This window comes from Peromyscus leucopus, chromosome 11 (assembly GCF_004664715.2).
Source record: "Peromyscus leucopus breed LL Stock chromosome 11, UCI_PerLeu_2.1, whole genome shotgun sequence".
NCBI lineage: Eukaryota > Metazoa > Chordata > Mammalia > Rodentia > Cricetidae > Peromyscus > Peromyscus leucopus.
Genome location: NC_051072.1, coordinates 61,901,989 through 61,919,840, shown reverse-complemented (window position 1 = coordinate 61,919,840; position 17,852 = coordinate 61,901,989).

The following is a 17,852-nucleotide window of genomic DNA, read 5'->3' as shown; positions in this document are numbered from 1 at the left end:
TCACAAAAGTTATCTTTCTAACAGTCAAATAAAGAATGGTTAAAACAGTACCAAGAATGAATTCTGGGAGATTATTTGCAAGAAAGTTGTAGAGAGTGAAGTTGACAGCAGCTATTAGATTGACCTATTCACAATGGAAGTAGAGAAAATGAACTGGAACAGAGAAAATGTCTGTAGATAGGGCATTAAAATAGGAGTTCTTAGAGAAAGAAACTATGATTTAATTTTGAATATGTTGAAACTGATAAGCTCAGATTTTAAAATGTGATAGTGAATAGATTTTGTTCACAGTCAGTATAAATCACAAAAAGAATGCTGACATAGCATTACAGCATCACCAATAAGTGAGTTGACATGGGACTGTGGGCTTGCATACAATTATTTAAGGGCAGAAGAATAAATCAGAAAAGAGAACTTAACAGGATGCCAATATGTTGTCTATTCTCCATTCACTTAAAATAATGGCTATAGAGTAAATCTGGATAGACAGGTAGTAGCAAGGTAACAACCACGGGATTGTTCCTTTCATTCTTAATCTCATGGGATACACTTCTCTTTTCAGTTTGCAGGAGACAATGGCAGCTGAAGAAACATGTCTGGATTCTGTAACTGTTATGAATACAAACAACCACTGTCTCTTCTGATTTGAGGCCCACTTGTACATCTGCTTTGATGATGTATTTCAGTGGTTACAAGCTTCTGCTTGATGCATAAAGCCAATATTTGGCATTTTGAAGTGGTTTTATATAAGTGTCTTTCTGTTTTACTTAAAAAAAAAAAAGGACAGGGTCTTACTCTGTATCCCAGGCTGCTCTAGAAGTCTTGAAACTTTTCTGCCTCAGCTTCCTAAGTGGTGTGTTACAGGTGTGAGTCACCATGCCTCACTTCTTTTTCTTCTATTCTACAGGCAAAGTTTTTTTTTTACAGCTATACAGTTAATTTGATGCTTACTGTTTTTTAGAACCATTACTGCCACTTTTTTCTTGACTGCTTTTGAAATACTCTAACATTCACAATTAGATTTCAGTAAACAAAATGATTTTTTTACTTTAAAATGATTTTTCCTAACTAATTAAACATCAATTTGAGATAGACAAATAAGTGACAATAAAATAACTACAATTGTGAAAAAAAGGATTATGTACATGTAGGGATGTACTTGTTACCATGTATTTATAAGACAATTTGAAAATGAAAATAATCATTTTAACATAAATATTGTTATGTTCATTGGTTTCTTCTGTATATTCTAATTCTAATAATCATGTGGATTATTAAACACCAAAAGCTTCTCAGACATAAATTTTTTAAAAATAGTATTTCAACTGAGTATATAAAATAATAGACTTCATTATGAAATTTTATGTGTATTTTTTTTATTCAGGCCCACTTCACACTCCCAACTCCATCCCCTACCCCCTCTCTTCCTTATTCCTCCAGTTCCTTAGCTCTCTTGTTTTTATGGAATACATGTGACACAAAATATACTTTGCTTGGGTGGAGAAAAGAAGTGTGTAAAAAGCAAGTAAATAAGAAGCATTTTATTAACTTTAAGAACAAGAGACGATGAATTACATCAAAATTATTGTTTTTCTTGAACATCCTTTAAGTTGTTGCTATCTTGCTTTTGAGGCAGATTCTCACTCTGTAGACCTGGCTGGCCTTGTACTAGCTGTCTTTCTAACTCAAGCTCCCATGTGCTAGAAAACTAACACACCCAACTAACCTTATCTTTTAATAGGGAATATTAATCAATTTTGTGAACAAGAATGATAGTACTAATTGAATCCCTTGGTATATGAGTAGGAGGATACACATATTAGTATTAGACTTCATTATGAATTTAATATATATTTCCAAAGCACAGTAATAAAACTTTCAACTTAGTTGAGGATTGAGAATTTATAAAGTAGTTGATGATAAGGAACATTTTTTGGGGGGGGATTCAATATAGTTAAATCATGTGTGTACTTGTGCACACACACAAAGACACTTATTTTATGTGTGATATGGTGTATAACATGGAATGAAGACCTACCTTATAAATACAAAAATATGGGGCATGTACTTACATAATTTTCCAGTATCTAGGCAGAGATATATTTATCTGAGCACACTATAAATATAGCACACATTAGATTAAAATAAGTTTATTCAACATGTGAGAAATGATACTGAGAAATGTATCACAGTAGTAACACAAGACAACTGTGGAATTTTAAATTCTAAGAAAGTATGAAAAACAAATACTATTGGTTTACTCTAAATGATACTGACTTTTGTTCTGTTTTTCTTAGATTTTTCTTCTAATGACTTCATTGTCTAAGACCATTTCTTTGATGTGCAATATTCACACATAAAAAATTGCTTGCCATTGTAAGAGTTAGTCCATTTTCATCATGGTGGTGAGTACGGTGGCATACAAACAGGCATGATGCTGGAGAAGCAGCTGAAAGCTTTACATGCTTATATGCTGATGTCAGTCAGAAAGAGACGCTGGGCCTGACATGCACTTTCAAATCTTAAAGACCACTCCCAGTGATACATATCCTCTAACAAGGCCATGCCTACTCCAAAAAAGGATACACGTCCTAATCCTTGCTAAATTTATGAGTATACAGGGGCATTCTCATTCAAATCACCACAATAATATTCTCTCCTTCTCTATGGTTTTGAAAATTTGTCTTCTCTCTTACTTGGTTCATTAGGTAAGGGTTTGTCAGATGTGTTGTTTGAAAGAACCTACATTTCCTTCACTGATCTTGGGTGTTGTCCTTTTGATTTCCATGCTGTGTATCTAAGCTTCAATAGTTAATACTTATCCTGTTCTTATACCTTTAAAGTTGTTTTGAAGACCTTGAGATATATTATTAGGTTATTTATTTAATCAGATTTTCCTTTTGTTTATTAATGTGGGCATTCAGCTACAGCTTTGTTCTTAGGATTGTATTTACTATATTTCAAATGTTCTTCTGATAAGTATTGTTTTCATTGTCATTTCATTCTGGAGAGTTTTCTATTCATCTCTTGATTTATCTAGTGATGTAATGGTTGTTCAAAAGTTTCTTATTAACTAAGCAAACCAGCTAAATGCCAAAGTTAATAAGGAAGATAAATAAATGAACAAATGTGACTCTATGTATTTATATTCTCCATAACCTTTTCTAGTTTTATTCTGAAAGACCCTAACCCTTCAGGCTTACACCCCCCCCCCAAGCCCTAGGAGAATAAGGAACTAAAAAGAAAACTAGTTCCAAGGGCAACCTGACTCAGCCATTACTCAATCACCCCTGCAACAATGTAACAATGTAAAAAGATTTCTATTAAGAGATGTGCTCAACTGTGACTGGGATAGTTGCAAGTGTTCCAGGAAGGACCACTGTGACCTTTGTGTAAACTCCACTCCTGCCCTGATACCCCCTTGAGGTTTCAGGAAGAATGTACATGTGGACATGACTGTACCCACTCTGTGATCAGAACATGATCTTGTGAAATGAAATTGTATGGGAATTGTAATCTTATGGCTTTTGTGGGTTTTTCCTTTAAAAGTACCCATGTGATTGCACTAGGCACGACTCTTGCTCTCTGGAGCTGAGTTTGCCTGACTGTACAGCCACATTAATAAACACCTCCTGCTGTTGCATTAACTGGACCGGAGTCTGGGTTCTTAGGGTGCCCACTCAAGACCCTAAACTTTTGGGTCTAACAATTCTATTACGATCTGAGAAGAATAAAAAAATCCTCCTTTTTTGGTATTTGTTAAGTTTTATCCTATTAACTGAAATATGATATATTTTAGAGAATATTATATAGGCTGCTGAGAGGAATTCATCCTTTCCTGCTATTAGATGGAATAGTCTAGAGATATCTGATAAACTCATTTGAATTACAATGTAGTTTAACCCTGAGATTTCTTATATTTTTGGTTGTGAGCCTAGCCTTTAATGGCTGAGCTACCCCTCTAGCCCAAACCCTGAGATTTCTTAACTTTTGTTTGGATGATTTTACTTTTGAGTAAAGGAGGATATTGAAGACACCCACTATTAACATTGCTTACCTATTGTGTCCAAGAATGGTTATTGTATATTAACAGGAACTTGTATGAGCCAGGATATGGTGTACATATTTATAATTATTGTATAGTCTTAATACACTATTCCCTTTATTAACTTACACTGTTCTATTTTTATCATTCTAATTTTTCTTTGAAATGTATTTTTCCAGATATGAGTATAGCTACTCCTGTTTTCTATGAATTTCCAATGGGGGGGCATCACTTTTTATACTCCCCCCCTTTTTTAAATCAGTGTATCCATTTGCCATTTGTTTTAGTTAGGATTATCACTGTGATAAAACACCATGACCAAAGAAACTTGGTGAGGCAAGGGTTTATTTGGCTTATGCTTCACATCACAGTACATTACAAAAGGAAGTTAGGACAGGAACACAAGCAGGGCAAGAACCTGGAGGCAGGAGCTGATACGGAGGCCATGAAGGGGTGCTTGCTCTTCATGGCTTGCTCAGCCTGCTTTCTTATGGAACCCAGGACCACAAGCCCAGGGATGGGACCACCCACAATGGGCTGGGCCCTCCCCTATCAATCACTTGTCACAGGCCTGCCTGCAGCCTGGTCCTATGGAGGCATTTTCTCAATTGAGGTTCCCTTTTCTCAGATGACTTTAGCTTGTGTCAAGTTGACATAAAACTATCCAGCACACCATTGATTAAGGTTTCCTTTAATTTTTCTCCCCAGAAAATAGATGTTTGTATAATTTTATTAACTTAAATCAACTAGTCCACAGTTTTCAGCAGGAGAGTAAAATCATTTAGGGTTAGTTTTGGAAAGTATATACTTAGTGTACCGGTTTATTTGTTAGCCATCATTTTAAGTATCCCATGTTCTTTTCTTTCTTCCTTATTACCTGGGGATTTTGTTGTTTTGCCTCGTTAACAATGTTTAATTCTTTAACAACTCCCATCTGTTTGTCTGCTTTCCAAGCTTTTGTGTGCATACCCTTCTTCCTTTTCTCTGTGCAGTTTTACCTCCAGTGTCTCCTGCCACGCTGTCTTGCATGTTCTGGGTCGCTTTAATTAATGTTGATCTTATTTTTGTTTAAATTTATCTCTAAGTTGTAAATTTGGCTTTCCTGAATGTAGTAATCTCAGTTGGCATTTATGCTCATTCTGGGTTTGAAATACCATGTTCCGTGGTCTCCTTGCTGTTGGGAAGGCTGATGGTTTTCTATTCTCTGTAACTTAGTACTTCTCATCTGAGGCTCTCTATACTTTCTTTGTCAAATACTCCCAGGATTTGAACTGCAGTGTTTCAGGGAGAAGTTCATTTTGGTCATGTTCATTAGAATTCTAAGTGCTTCTTGTATGGGTTGTTTACCTTTTCCTGTTTTTGTGAAATTTTCTGATATTTTTCAGTTGAATAGATTTTGTCTGCCTTTAGTCTATAGGTCATAACATTTATATTTTCTTAACAAATATTTAATGTAATAACTTATCAACTTTTTTGAATCCATATTTTTCTTTTGTTTGATATAATCTGTTGTTGATGCTTTACACTGAATTAAAATATTATTTATTAAGCTTTCCAATTCCAAGGTTTCCTCCTTATTTATATTTATGAGCTGCATTATAATATTTCTCTTGGCTGAACTTCTAATTCTAATCTTCTTTTGTCTTACTTACTTCATTTAGCTAGACTGTCTCCTCATTGAAGTCATCCATCTTAAAAAATATTTGTCCATCTTAAATTATTTGTCCAGCATTTCATCTGTTTAATATTCTTATATTCAGTTATAAGAGAGTCATGAATTTTTGGAAGAGTTACATTGTCCTGCTTTTTCATATTTCTTATGTTCTTGTATTGCAATTTGTACATTTTTTGATATGGGTATCTCCTATTTAACTTAATTTGTTTGTATATATTTGTGTATATGATGTGTGTAGGCCTTTTTGCCACAGCACACATGTAGAGGTCAGAGGACTCTGTTGTGGAGTTAGTGTTCTCCTTTAAACTTTACGTGGGTTTGGGGGATGAAACTTAGGTCACCAGCTTGCACAGCAAATGCTTTTACCCATTGATCTGTGACCTCTGCTGGCCTCTTTCTTCCATGTCTAGTGATAGTCTTCAGTTTGGGATCTCTGTCACACAGATTATACTTCCCACTGTGTGAAGCAGTGTCTGCAATCTTGTATTTAGGTTGCAATCATTGCTCTGAGACCCAAACTGTCTGTAGAGTTGCCTTTCCACAGTCTGTGAAGAGAACCAAACATGGGACTAGAAGATATAAAAATATAGTGAGGTTAAATTATAAGAACCCTCTTAAGATTTTCCTTTATGATACCTGTCAGGAACTTCAGGTTACTACTTCAGCTGCTGTATGGCTTGCTGGTTTTTTTTTTTTTTTTTTTTGAGATGGTAACCTTATAACTGCAACTGCGATATTAGACAAGAATTATCTAAAAGAATTATCGATTTCATTTTCTTGACTACTGACTAGCCCTACATTACTTCCAACACATCTTTTTCCCAACTTCATGGCACACACATGCAAACACACACATATATATCCACTGAGTCCAGTGAGTTCTCTCCCTAGTTTCACAGGTGTGGTCTTAATTCGTTTGTGAAGGTTTGAGTTTCTCTCAACTCTTGAAAGATAGTAAATTCTTGCATTTTAAATTTTGTATTGACAGTTTTTTTTTTCAGTATTTGAAAAATGGTATCCTACATCTTTCTTTTCCATGGTTTCAGCTGAGAAGTCCAGTGACACTAAATTTGTTCTATTCGAAGTTGTTTCTTGCTGGCTGCTCACAAGATTCTTTGTTGCCTTGTCTTTGTTTTTGACATGTTTAATTTACATAGAATATTCTTTGAGATGTGTCTGTATGGAATTATTTTCCTATGGAATTAAGTAACGGTGTATCTCTGCATGGACTTTCTTGATTGTTAGTCATGGAGTTGTTTTACTGACTTTCTCTGTTTTTGTAACAAAATCCCCGGCAGGAGCAACTTAAGGGAAGATGGCTTTATTGTGACTCACAGAAGGGACAGTCCATCACAGCAAGCAGGAACACGAAGCATCTAGTCACAGCGTGTCTGCAGTCAGGAAACAGTCTGATGAAATCTGGCTCTCAGGTTACTTTATTCACCTTATTCAGTCTGAGACTCAGGCCCTCAGGATGTCGTTACTTCCATTCTTCCCATTCACTTAATCTAATATAGAAACTCCCACACAGACACACCCAGAGGCTTTTCTTAGGGGTGATTCTAGGGTTTGTCAATTTGGCAATATCATCTATCAAAAAGGCTTTCTCAGTATTTTTAATCTGTAACATCTTTGATCACATTTAAAATTTTTTCAGTTGTATTGAATAATTGTTCAAATTCACACCCTAGCACTTCATGCATATAAATGCTAAGTCCTTTTCTATAGCTTCTCAGGTTCCCGAGACTTGTTCATTTTTCATTCATAAATTTCTGTCTGTTATGCAGATTGAATTATGTTTTCTCTGTTCAAGCTCAATGCATCTTTCCACTGTCTGCTTTGACTAACTTTTAATATATCTATTGACATCAATTTAATACATCTGTTTTATCAATGTTAGTTTTAAAGTATCCATTGGGGGTCATCTTTGAATGCTCTGTTTGTGTGATAAAAATCCTGGTCACAGAGTGTGACATCTGTGTCATCTCAGTCTGTTAGTTGTACCTCCCCCTTCGGGTAAGTGCTTCTTGTTGTAAATGCTACTTGGGTAAGGCTGCACATCTTGCATATTTTTGTCACTCAGGTTATTACCTGAGAGTCTTTTCCTGAGAAGCAGGTCACTTCTAGCATCATAAAAACAACAGATTTCCTTCTTTCTCCTAGAGATGGGATTCCTTAGCTTGTCTGTGGCATGCCTAATGATGCAATTTAGTCCTTACCATTGTTATACTGGTGTGGAAAGTAAAACACTGGAGTAGACCTCCACTGACATCACCCAGGGTGGCAGAAGATTCTTTTCGTTTTTGGAATGATCTCCTGAGACACTGTGCAAGAGATGTAGATTTAATGTTTAGTAGTGTTGAAACCTAACTCTCCCTTGGCTTCCTTTATGCTAAATTACAAAGAGCAGGAGAAGGGTTATATCACTGTTCTGCTGGATAAATGTTCTTCTTTTATGTTTCTTCTTTCAAACTATCCAAGATAGAGCTTGTGGTATTCAGCATAGTAGGACAGAACTTGAAATTTGGGTTTTTCTATTTAGCAGTGTGGGATAGCCTGGGGAATGACATTTACATATGGAATATTTCAGTTTTCCTATAATAACTATTATATACATTCCTATAATAACTATTATATATGTGTGTATACATATAATATATATGTGTGTATATATATATTACTATGCCTCTTTCCTGGTTACGTAAGCCCAGGTTTTAACTTTTATGTTTAGTCTGTGCCCATTGGCATTTTGGATGGTAAGCTGCATTTGTTTCAGTCTGGAAAGTCTGGGGATAATAATAATTAAGGGACTCATCTTTGTGTTGGTCTTGAGAAGGCAGAGATAGAGCTCTCCGAAATGACTGGTCTTAACAAGAAGTTTGTTCTGGGGATTCCCTGTCTCTGCCTTTCCAGGCTGAATTTACAGATGACGCTGTAGCCACTTGGCATTTCTAAAACTAAATTCTGGGAATTTGAATTCTGGTGTACACACCTGTGCTTGGAGACAAGCACTTTAAACACTGAGCCATCTCTCCAAGTGTATTAATACTTTCATTAAGTTTTTGCAAATTTCAAGTGTTAAGAAATTCTGCTATAAATATAGGGGATAATAGGTTTTTAAATCTTTTGAAATTAAAATTTTTAGTGTTAGGTATTTAATTAATAACTTGATTTTTTCAGTGTGGTAAGAATATAGTTCAAGTTTTGTTTTTGTTTTTGTTTTTATATACATAATCAGTTACCTCAGCTTCATTTTTTTGTAATGAATGTGGCCCATCCCATGCTCTCAAGCACAGAATGCTGTAATTATTCTATATCTATTTTCCTTTAGAAAGACTTATTAGATTGAATTAGTCTGTTTGCATGTCTTTTTCCCATGTACAAATTTCATCATAATATAATCATAAAATAAATCTTGATTAGAAGTACTATATACGAAAGGGCAACTTATTCCATCTTTGTTTTTGTCCAAATTTGCCTAGATATCCTAGATTTTTTATTTATAATCAAATTCTAAGTATTATACAGATTGATGTAGTTGTTGTGTTGAATATTCAATCCAATAGCACACCACCACTGCTTAGTGATACATCTATTTCTCTTTTAGTGTTAATACAACCATGTCATATGCACCTAGTTCTAGCTTCATTCAGTTAAACATTATGCTTGTAAAACCATCAACATTTTCACATTTCTTTTTGTAATTCCTGCTACAATTGGGTATATTCCTACCACTCTAGTTCAATTTCCAACCCTCATGTGTTGGAGCCAGTCTAATTGGAGGCTCTTCCAGAGGCTCCAGTGAATAAACAAAGAGAATGCTAGTCCTGTGTCCTTACACAGGTCAGACTTGGGAAAGTGCTGTCTGGTGTAGGGACTAGAGCCTCAATGGAGTTAAGCTTTTGTTCCTGGGAACCTGGATTTTACCCCATAGAGACTGGAGTGAGCCCTAAGTGAGCTCAATCTGTGATGCATGTGAGATATCCTGTGTCCCCTTCTTGTAACATTACTTGATTAGCTTTCTGCTGACTTTGTCCCATTTACCCCTGCAAACAGTATAAAAGATGCTGCACTTCTTAATGACCTTGCTTGGCATGAACTATAACTTGTGCTAGACCTCCTAATCTCAAGCTTTCCTGTCCTCTTTACTTTTTGATCCCCTGTCCTCCTTCTTGGGAACAAGTCACTGAGGAACCACCTGCTGTTGAAGGTCACTCTCAGATTTTACCTTTCTATGCTATGTATTTTGCTCCTGCTTCCTTGTATTTATCATGTCTTTCATTTAAACAGTATAGATATCATTTAAATTCTTTTATAGTTACTCTATTTTATTTATGTGTATGTATGTGTCCATGAGTGTTTGCCATGTATGTGCAACACCAGTGAGGCCAGAAGGCATCAGACAGATCCCCTGAACTGCCTGCCCTGTGTTCTGGAACCAAACTATGGTCCTCTGCAAGAAGAGCAGTGGCTCTTAACTACCAAGCCATCTCTCTAGTTCCTTAGTCTCTATTTGAGGTGGGTAAGACTGAAAGCACTGGGCCACGCCTTAAGCAAACAAGGAGCTGTGACATGCCCAATAGTATCCTGACCCAGAGGAGCCTGAAACCGGACCCCCAAGATGACAACTGCTGACGTAAGACCCAGAGCCAACCAAGAAACACCATGGCAACTGGAAGTAGAGCCCGCCAAAAAGTACGGACATAAATGCCTCAGCCCTTTGTTTAATAAACACGATTGATTGCATTCTACCAGAGCCTGTGTCGTTGGTTCTGCGTCTGCCCACCCACTGCCCCCGGGATCAGAGACAGCAGGACCCCAGAGCCAGCAACATCTACTCTTAGATGTTCAATTGCAGACAGAAACTAATTTGTAAATTATTCAATTTTTATGGCTCATGTTACAGAGCAGTCATTTTGCAGTGTATTACTTTTAAGCAATTGGATAGTCCTTTTCTCTTTTTGCTGTGTTTTAGCAAAAGCTTTAATTATTTTTATTAATTTTAACATATAAGCTACAGAATACCAGGATATCTAATTACAGAATATCATTAGCTAAATTTAGTGAGGTTGTTAAATGGATTTTTATGTCTCCTTAGTTTATTGTGTTACAATCCTGTTTCTTCATGGATTTGTTATAATCCTCACTTCTCCATGATAAAAGGACATGTTTATATTTGAGTGTCACTGTTTGCTTTAGCATTTAAGTGTGTTTTTATAGATACATTAAATATTAATTTGTAAACCTAAGCAAAATGTAATCTTTGTTGTTGTTGTTGTTGTTGTTGTTGTGGGGAGCAGGCAGGTGGTGCTGGCACACACCTTTAATCTCAGCACTAGGGAAGCAGAAGCAGGCTAATGACTGTGAGTTTGAGGCCAGTTTGGTCTACAGATGGAGTTTCATGACAGCCAGTGCTACACAGAGAAACCATGTCTTGGAAAACAATAGCAACAACAACAACAACAACAACAACAACAACAACAAAATAAACCTAAACCAAACCAAGACAAACCAAAACAAAATGGGGAGTAGACCTGACTGGGATTCTATGAAGTTATGTCTCTTTGCCATCCATACTGTATGGAAAGCTTCATTGGCCTCATTCCTATTTAAACATATTATCAAGCTTGTACATAGGTGATCTGAGCTTTAAAAACACAGGGCTGGGTGAAAAGAAACAAACTTATTTAAAAGGAATGATATTTCTAGAGTTAATTCAACTCTTTACTGAGTCAGATAGCAATTTTCTTTTATGTTCATACACAGCAGGACTTATATTGCTTTTGTCTTTCTCCAAAATAGTAGACTAGATTTTCATAGTTTTTTTTTTTTTAATTGGGCTTTGCTTATGCCAAAACAAGATAGGAAGCCAATAACCCACTTGTCTCAATGTCTTTATGTTTTCTTCAAAATCCCAGTTTGTGTTTAGATGAGCCATCAGTTTTTGTTCAATTACATGCAGTAACTATTTGCCTATTTTATATAAAAAGCATTGAAGATCATTGACTGGGGTTTTTAAGATTTATTAATTCTTTTATGTTATGTGTATGAGTGTTCAATCTAAATGAATGTATGTGCACCATGTGCATGTCTGGTGCCTGTAGAGGCCAGAAGAAAGCATCAGACTCCCTGGCATTATACACAGTTTTAAGCCACCAGGTGGGTGATTGGAGCCAAATCCTGGTCCTCTGCAAGAACAGCAGGTGCTCTTAAGCACTAAGTCATCTCTCTGCTATTTCTGGGGTTTTAGTGTGCAACACTACTGTCAAATCCTTTTTGGGCATCTTTCATAATTTCAAATGCTCAGAAAAACAAGATATGAACTTATTCTGTTTTTTGGTTATCATATACAAGGTAAATTTTGACCATGAAAATGTTTGTGAATATAAAAATGCAAAAAATTAGGAAGTGATTTAGATTCTGAAAACTGGAAATCAAGTTTCCATAATTGTTTTCAAAGTGGAAATTGAGCCTACTTTATAGCAAAGTGATTTTTTATGCTACTCAGCTACTAAAAAAAACAAAAAAAAGATGCAATGACTTCTTATGAGATTGTTCACAACATAATGGATCCTGTAACTTTTTGATAGACAATACGCTAAACAGATGGTGCTCTATGAAGACAGATTGTTTTTTTCCAAATGTCAATAGAGCCTTAAGGGTCCATATTTTCCCAAGCATGAAGCCAAATCTGACATACCACAGAGTGTAAAAATACCTCATAATGCCTACTGAACAGTAAATACACATGTTTTTGAGCATCTTAGGATGATTATGGATGAGTCTCAATTACGCAATGTAAGGATGTTTATGTACATTTTCTATATGCACATAGCATTAACAGCATCCCATCTTTCACTGGAGTATCTTTCATTTTGGTAATGGATCCCATTTTTGGTTTGCAAATCACAATATAGAATAATGTCGTTGACATAATGTACTTCTCACATCCAAATGGAAAACCAGAAGCAGTTTCAAAAATTTGGATTGACAATGAGATTTTTTGTTTGAGTAATATATTGTAGTTTGTACCATGGTACTGAATATGGGATAGAATATAACTTTTGGCTTTTCATTTACAGGGAAAGAAAACATTTCTACATATCATTTAAAGCCAGAATACTGCAAACTCTGTTTCACAGAGTTTTTATTTACTTTTATTTCTGACTGACATTAATGATTTATTTTTTTACCAGATACTATTGTGTCATGACTACTTAAAGATTTGCATTTATTTATTTTATTATTTTTTGAGACAAGGGGTGGGGCATGAGCTATGCTGCATGTGTGGAAGTTGGAGGATACATTTCTGGAAGTCAGTTCTTCCCTTCTACATGTGTTTTCTGGAGAATTGGACTCATATGTCCAGGCTTGGCAGCAAAGTCTTTACCCATAGTTGTGTATTGCCAATCCCAATAACAATTTTTGTTCAAGACACGGTTTCTCTGTGCAGTCCTGGCTGTCCTGAAACTCACTTTGTAGACTAGGCTGGCCTCAAACTCACTGAGCTCTGCATGCCTCTGCCTCCAAAGCGTTGGGATTAAAGACATGCCCCACCACTGCTTGGCTCAATAACAATTTTTTTAAAAGCATGTTTTGTGTGCATATACACAGACATTCACAAAAACAGTGCACACTTACCCTAACTAGTAAATGTGACACACACACACACACACACACACACAACACACACACACACACACACACATACCTTTTAAAATCACTCTAAAATATTCATTCTAGAATATCCTATTGTGTAGAAAACTATTGGACATGAGATAGCATTGGTGAAATTATTAAGGCCACTCCACATAGTTAAAAGAGAGTTTTATTTAGTAGGGTAACTTACAAGTGAAGGGATAGGTTACAGGGTCTGGGAAAGGTATAACGCAGTCCGCAGGTGTTCTCTGGAGAACTCTGCTTGGTCTACCTCCAGTGTCCAGGGTCCAGGAACCAAGAGAGCCAGCACATCCAGATCTCAGGTCTTCAGTGTCCTCTCTCAGCCCTGCCTTGTAGGTGTGACAGTTACCAAAGCCTCAATGGGGGTTGGAACTTCCAGATCAAAACTGGAATGGCTACCCACTACAAGATGGATTTAGTTGACATATTCAATTAGATTAGGTTGGAAGCTCACAGAGGTTTCCTAGTGTGATCTGAGCTTGCTTTACCAGCAGGGTTACATAAGACGATTATTGAACCACAGGCCTGGGTACCAGGTGTTTGGAAGGGTCTACACTTGGCTGTATCTAGCAAGGGAGAGGTCTTTTGTCTTGACCCTGGGCATTGTTATAAAAAGCCCTTTTGAATAAAATTCTGGGCCACTGAGTATTGACCCAGATCCTCTCGAAGCCATCCTATGTTTCTGTCTTTCCTTTTGTTGGCTAGGACTATCATTCTATCTACAAGTTTCTCATCCCTCTCTCCTCAAGACTACCCTGGGAAAGGTGGGGCCAGGACTCCCCAAAAATTAGTCCAATATGCTCTTAGTCATTAACTCCCCAAATCTCAATGCCTTAATGAAAGATCAATTTCTTCCTGTTTTTTGTAATTATTCCATATGTGTCAGTTGGAGGTTTCATTTCATACAGTCATTCTACCAACTCCTGGAACCTCAGGGATCCCATTGAGTCCTCTGTATTTAATACAAAGCATTGAGAGTCTGTGAGAGATTGGGCCCGAAAGAGCATTATCTTTTGCCTACATTGTCTCAGATCTGAATCTTAGGATATCCTACTTCTCTGGAAAATAAAATCTGGAAAAAAAAAACCTGGAATGGGGCAGAACCTGGAGGTGAGGGGATGGTGTAAGAGAATACTTCAGTTCCAAATACAATTTCTCATTTTTCATTTCTGCCAACAGCATTTTCAAGTAATCAGATTTATAATTCATAAACATCATAATTCCAAGAACTATAGCATAGACATGCTTTGTATTTGTTAGTATGTAAGTATTTATAATCTACTTATATCTCTATAAACCTCAGAGGATAATGAAAGCAAAAAAAAAAACTAAAATGTTAAGCAGCTGCTTTAATTCAGGGTGAAGTGTGTAATAATAATATTGATCAAAAAAGTGTCTTCGAGTCCAGGAAATAACAGTTATAAGTGGAGAAATGCTTATCTGCATCAGAATTAAATGCACTTGAAATACTGGAAATACTGCGTAAGAAGTCAGTTACGGCTCTTTTTCTCCAGAGGGGTGAGGAACAGAAAGGAGATTTACCTTCTATGAAGGTACATCCTGTTACTGTTGCTAGATTCTGTTCTTAGAAAACAATTAGAAACCCATGAAACAGTGAAGATATGGAACTCTTTACTGCTCAGACAAGTAGCTTTAAATTAGCTGTTATTTTAGAAATAAATAAAACCACATGAGATCTCTACTCTTGCTTTACATCTGTTCTCAACACTAGAGGTGGCAGACGCAACAGCAATATCTGAAATTATTCACTTAATTATTCATCCACTCTGAGATTTAGAGACAAAGTTTACTACAGAAACAACTGTTAAAAGAAAGGAAAGAGGGCAAATATCAAGAAGATTTTCCCTAATGATCCTGGTCTGATGTATTAAAAATTCAATATATCAGGTACTTTGTAATCGTTTGCCAGGATCCCACTTTAATTTTCTAGAATCTATGGATAATTCGCAGAAATCCTCTTAAGTCTTCAATAGCAAAAGGTTAGTTTGAAAAAACAAATATGAGCAACGTAGTATGAAGCCAATATCTGTCCATCCAACTTACCTTAACTGCCTCAATTCTGCAAAGGAGTCTCTGCTTTCTAAATCTTACGGCAGTGCCTCACATTGCAATACTGAAACCCAAAGTCAACTAGGGGAGGGGATATTGAGAAATGCAACACTGCTTTCTTCTCTAAATCACAAGAGATCTTGGAAGGGGACATTGACAATGCAAGATTGCAAATAGACCTCGGTGGTGGTCTGAATGAGAATGACTCCCGTAGCCGCATAGAGAGCGGCATTATCAGGGATGCGGCCTTGTTGGAGGAAGTGTGTCACTGGAGGTGGGCGTGGAGGTTTCAGAGGCTCCAGACAGACCTGGTGCCCGTCTCTCTTCCTGCTGCCCGCAGATCCAGTTGTAGAACTCTCAGTTCCTACTGTAGAAACATGTCTGCCTACACATCTCCATGCTTCCAGCCACGATGATAATGGACTAAATCTCTGCACCAGTAAGCCATCCCCAGTTCTTCATAGCAATAGAAACCCTAACTGAGACAACTACCACGTTTTCAACTTACTGTTTCTGAGCTGGTTTGGGATATGACCATTGGAGTTTATGCTTCATTTTGAAGATTTAGCCAGGTCCTTGTTTGTTCTGTTTTAGAATAGGAACTACACAACATTCCTCCAGTTCCTACATAATGAAGCATCTCTATTTGGAGCAGAAGAAAATATGAGCAAATTTGGCATTGGCAAACTCCAGTTCAGAATGAGAGGGTTATGAAATGGTGGAAGACTCTTTCCATTGTAGTGTTATTTTGCTAAGCCTGGATTTACGCTTGAGGAAGAATAAGGATCCAGGGGAGAGCTCCACTGATATCTGCTGTGGCCTGGTTTCATGCTTGTAGGAGAGAAGGAATCTAAAGTCATATTCCTTGTGCAAATTTTTATTTAGCTATTATTGCTACTTTTTAAAAGTTATTAAATCTTTTTGTATAATATATTTTGATCACATTCTTTCCCTTTCCTCAGAACCTCCCCATCTTCTTACCCATTCAACTTTATGTTCTCTTTCTCTCTGTTTCTCTCTCAAAAATCAAAATACAAAAATCACATAGCCATAACAACAACAACAACAAATGTACTCTAAAACACCTGGAGTATGTTTTGTGTTGAATGAAACTGAGAATGATGCTTTCCCTGGAGTGTGGTTGATATACCAAGTGTCATTCTGTTGGAGAAAACTGATTTTCTTTCTACCCACAGATGACAATTAGAAAAGCTTCTTGATTAGGGATTGGACTTTGTGCTCACTTAATCTTCTTCCTAGGATTTTCATCTGTCTTGAATTTGTGCAATTCTTGTGAATGCTAACAGTCTCTGTGGGTTCAGATTTGCATCAGTTCTGTTATGTCTGGAAGATACTGTTTCCTTGAATCATCTACCACCTGTGACCTTCACAATCTTTTAGCATCTCCTCCACACAGATCTCTGAGCTCTAAGGGTAGAGGTATGATAAATACAGCCTATTTAGGATGAAGTGCTCCTAGTCTTTCACTCTGCACATTTTCCAGTTGTGGGTCTCCATGTTAATTACCACCGACTGCAAGAAAAAGCCTCTCTGGTGAGGGTTGTGCAATTCACTGAACACAACAATCTATTGTTAGGAGTTGTTTTGCCACTATGTCCATTTAGCAAAATATTCGCAGGAGGATTTTTTTCTATGGAGCATGACCTATGCATTCTCAGGTACTTGGCCTCATACACAGTATCAGATGTGTTTTCCATCCCATGGAGGGGTCCTTAAATCCAATCAAAAGGTGATCAATTACACCCATAATATTTGTGCCACTATTGTAGCAGTATGTATTGCAGGCAGTTCACCCTAGGTAGATCACAGTATTCATAGATGACGGACATTGACGGTTACTTCTCTTCTCTGGTCACTTGTAGAATATGTCCTATCACTATGATTGCTAATCAGGAGGAGTTGAAACTTCCATCTGGGCAACAGCTAGATTTTTTCATGTTAAATAGAGTACAGTAAGACCCCCACCCCCAGACATAGGCCCTTGCCAGCAGGTTGTGGAGTGTAACCAATAGCATTGGCAATAGTCTTTAACGTTTGAGGTGGGGGTGCTACAGGACCCTTTTAGTTCAATGTGTAACCTACTCAAGGTATTGTGTATTATAGTTGGTAGCAATAGTAGGTGTCTTAGTTAGGGTTTCTATTGTTGTAAAGAGACACCATGGCCATGGCAACTCTTACAAAGAAAAACATTAATTGGGGTGGCTTACATTTTCAGAGGTTTATTCCATTATCATCATAGTGCAACATGGTCATGGTAGCATGCAGGCAGACATGGTGCTAGAGAAGTAGTTGAGAGTTCTGTATCTTGACCCACAAGAAACAGAAAGGTGTCTGAGACACTGGGTGTAGCTTGAGCATAGG